Source organism: Meleagris gallopavo, chromosome 3 (genome assembly GCF_000146605.3).
Source record: "Meleagris gallopavo isolate NT-WF06-2002-E0010 breed Aviagen turkey brand Nicholas breeding stock chromosome 3, Turkey_5.1, whole genome shotgun sequence".
In the NCBI taxonomy this organism is placed as follows: Eukaryota; Metazoa; Chordata; class Aves; order Galliformes; family Phasianidae; genus Meleagris; species Meleagris gallopavo.
In genome coordinates, this window is record NC_015013.2 from 65,448,217 (window position 1) to 65,452,451 (window position 4,235).

The 4,235-nt window shown below is 38.0% G+C and overlaps 1 long non-coding RNA gene across 3 annotated transcripts in view; it reads left to right on the forward strand.

Moving 5' to 3' along the window:
- LOC104910381 overlaps positions 1-3,807 on the forward strand; it is a 90,552-nt gene extending 86,745 nt beyond the window's left edge. For all 3 annotated transcript variants that reach the window (XR_002113442.1, XR_793018.3, XR_004159290.1), the window contains 2 exons: positions 1,662-1,871; positions 3,741-3,807. This is a non-coding gene — a long non-coding RNA (uncharacterized LOC104910381). The remainder of the gene's footprint in view (positions 1-1,661; positions 1,872-3,740) is intronic.
- The last annotated feature ends 428 nt before the right edge of the window (positions 3,808-4,235 follow it).

Sequence of the window (4,235 nt, forward strand, 5' to 3'; positions counted from 1 at the left end):
TTGGATCTAAAACTACTTGCGTAAAAAGAACAGATCATTGTTGCATTACGTGATCTCTGCCAAATAATTAGTTGGGCCATCTTAATTTTCAGAACAACACAGTACCTTCAGTAATGACTTTTACTTCTAAAGGTCTGCATCATAGTCAGTGAATAAAACTGATAAGTATTGAATGCAGCAAGACATATTTCCCATTAACGTCAAAAGTTGTTTATAATAATAATATATTATTGCTGCTCTGATTTAAGATTCAGATACTCTCAAAGGTAGGTGAACACATGTATGCTGTAAGCAGTTTCTTCACCTTACATATTGTAACAAAGCTTTGGGCTTTCTGAAATGCTGCCTTACTGGCAAAATGAAAAAAAAAATCTGTTGAGAAGAAATTTGACAGTAGCTTTGGAGTAGGTATAGCCAGGAGAGCTAAGGGAAACTGGCGGTTCGCCTTTCTCCCTGATGGCATGAAATATTCAAGATTTCTGTTTCTTAGCCATGACACTAAATCAACCCTTTCTAATCACTTCCTCCATTCTGAACGCAGCTTCATCTGTATTCTGTCATTTTGCTCGGATGGTCCCATAGACTCTTTTACTTCACAAAACCTTTACACGTCTGATATTTTCTCTAGTAGTTTCCTTCTCTTCCATGGCCCCTGTCATAGCTGTTTCTAATTTGTTTTATTGCCTTGGGCTGCTGACAATTATAACGTAAAAAATAGTGTCCTCCTGTGTGTATCTAAATGCAGATCAAATTAAACTCCTAAGATGGTCTTATCACTCTGAATTTCCTCCTGTCCAGACTTACTCATTTCACAGTGTCCTACGGGCAGACTTGCTGCAAATGGCAGGAATGACTTTGTGAAGGGGAAGGCTGGGGCCACCAGTAATAGGTGGGAAAGTACAGGGGGAAGAGGGTTCTCTCCTTGTTTCTCTGCCTGTCCCTCTGCACTGCCTTAAGCCTGAGGCACAACGTCTACCCCAACCTCCACACTTCATCTGCACCCTGCTCCTGAGATGAGCAGAGGGCAACTGGGAAAGGGGAGTTCTCCAGGAAATATCTTCCTGTCTCCAAAACTTCATAGGGGAAGCTTTCTACCAGAACAACCAATTTCTCTCGGCTCTCCTGGCTATGCCTACCCCAAAGAAACTGTCAAAATTAGGGATCCATACAGAAAAGCTCAACATAATTTGCAGTCCTGGTTTCTGCTGGGACAGAATTGAGGTTTTTCGTAGTGTCTATTATGATGCTATGTTTTGGCTTTAGAAGAAAAAACAATGTTAATAGCACTGATGCTTTAGCTGCTGCTGAGCAATGCTGTTCAGAGACAAGAAAATATTTGCTTCTCAGCTTCTTGTACTGTCCTGCCAGCAAAGGGCCTGGAGGGGCACAAGGAGTTGGGAGGGAAGAAAACCAAGTCAGCTGACCTAAATTGACCAAAAAGATACTCTATATCATATGGTATCATGTGAAAAAACTGTGGAGAATTGACTGAGGGTGCAGCTGTTTCTCAGGGACTTACTGGGCATTGATCTGTCAATGGTGAGCAATTGTGCTGGGCAAACTTTGCTTTGTAAATATGTACAGACATATTTACAGATAAGATGTAACGTGAAGAAGGTACTCATCTCACCCTCAGTTACTTACTGACTCATGTATTTCAGTAACTACAGGATGTCAAGTGAGACAATCAGATGGCAAATTCAAAATCTGTGACATTCCTCATGGAGTCTCCAGTCAAACTTTGAATGGTTTCTGATGTTATAAATCTTGCTTGACCAAACCACACACTGGGCAAAATTATGGAAGGAGAAGGTGATACTGGAGTATCCTGAACTTCAGATTGCTGGAGGCTTCGAGAGAACATCAAACAGGTAACATTTGCTCTTATTTTGCCTTTACGTATCTTCTATTGACTAGCATGAGGTTGAAAGACTTTTCCACACAAACCCTCCTCCTGACCCAGTATATATTCCCTAGTGTTACTACTTAATCAGAAAATCTGTACTAGAGCTGTGATTAAAACCTTAAGCCATCCAGTATTCATCAGTTTCTCTTGCATAATAAGTGATGGCTCTGACAGATTCTCAGGACTTCCCCCTTCCAGTCTCTGTGTGTTACTAAAGAATACAATCAGATGAATAAATTCTCTGTGCCTAAATGAATAAGATAAAACTAGACTAAAAGAGGCTTGTAGGATAAATAATGCTAACACAGTAAAGTGAATGAAGATTAGCATGCAGTTTTGTTAGTAGACAGTTTGATTCCTGCTATGCTCATGAATTGCATTTCCTAAGCACAAATCTGATCAGAGTTTTGTGCTTCATTATTAACTGTGAAACCCCTTTCCCTCAACATAAAGGACAGTAGTAGGATAGAAGCTTGAAAGGTAAATTTGTCAGAGTTATCAAGAAAGAAGCGAGACCTTCCAACTCCGAGGACAGTGGTAGTGAAATACAAATATTCAAATGGAATAAGTAAGTATGAATTAAAAAATAGAGAGAGAGAGCGAGAAAGAGAGAGAGAGAAAGTGAAGAATTAGGCCTTCAAAAATGTCTCCTTAGCTTCAAGTCATAAAAAACTGCAATTTCAGAAACATTTCTGTCTAGATATTATTTCAGTGTGACTCATACTGAAGATTATGGCTGAGAAGCATCCTTCAGTCTTCCAGTAAGTTAAGATAAAGTGCTACCGTTTACATTTCCTATTGGCATTTTTTCATTTTGAAAGCATTAGAGCACCAAGAAGGTATTTTAAAATGATGTGCATTGACTTGTATATTGGTACTAAGATTTTTTTATACAACCTGCTAGCAAAAAATCACAGAACTATGGTGTTTCTATAGCAACTGCATTTTAATAAGGCAAAATTTCCAGCGTGATAGAGCTGAACAACTAATAATGTCAGATTCCAATGTTGCAGAAACTCAGATGTCAGGAAAGGTCAGCATAAAACATGAGACTAAAATTGATGTTTTGAGACATTCAACTTTATTGCTAGTATAATTTTTGGTAAACCAATGAGAGATATGATTAAAATAGTAATCTTATTTTCACACACTTCCCATATCATGGATAATCAGCATTCAAAGTGTATCAGTTTGAAGCTTATTCTTGCTTATCCATAAGACACACCATACACCTACTGCGAGCTCACTTTTCACTTCCAAGTTCTTCCCATATAATACTTAGTGGGAGACTTCTGTGACTAGTTTTCTGCTGGTAGATGCTAATGGACACCCACCAAAAGTCATATATACTCATATTTGCCAGTGAGAGCGTCAAAACTCAATAGCAATTTTTTCTGTAAAATCACAATTTTATTGTCAAGAGCAGATTTCAAGTGTTATTTCCTTTAAAAATGCAGAAAAAATCATGAAGTAGGATCTGGCTCTTAAAATCAGTGGGAATCCTTCCAAAGGGTAAACATGTCTGTGTATAAAATAACCTTCAGCTCTGTTACCGTAGTGAATTTCCCTTCAAAAGTGACGTGCTGGGGGAATTAATTTATGTTGCAGTATGAAGCTGCTCTCTGAAACTTCCTCCTAAGCCCCAAATAAAATAAAAATGAAAATAAAAAATAAGAACTGCCAAGATGCTTTTCAAAAGGAAGCTAGAATTTAAGGACCTAATTTCATGAAATTAAGCTTTTAGAAAAATCTCAAACATCGAAGTACTTAAAATAAAATGAAAGTTGACAACATAGGAACTGTTTAAGAGATCTTTTTCCCTCTGTTTTATTAGGAACCTTGTGCCTCCATCTGTGTTAGTATGCAGTCATATCATCTCCTAGTTTGGAAGCCAGCAGTCAGAAAAAAAGCCTACGTGGATGCTGTAGGATCACCTGAAAAATGATGGCCAAGTCCAAATTTCCTCTTGGGACAGAGTGGTTTTATCTCTCGAGCTGTGCTTGTGATTGTTTGGAGACACTGGTTAGTTCAGGCCAGATCTATACCAGGCACCACTTAGCAGACGACAAACTTCCTTTCCCGAAAATGTTTCCTCTCACTTTTTCTTGGTTCATACCAGTCTGTTTTAATGTATCGGTGAATACAATGAGTAGATAGCGGCCAAACCTCTGGATAAATGATTTTATTAGCAATGTGCACCACAAACTGAATATTATGAAAATCATGTTATAATCTGTAAAAGAATAAAATATATTCTGGCATCTTTGCAAAGCATATTTCAGACCAACTGAGTGCAATTTCTGTGCAGTATTTTTGTGAATTTAACTTT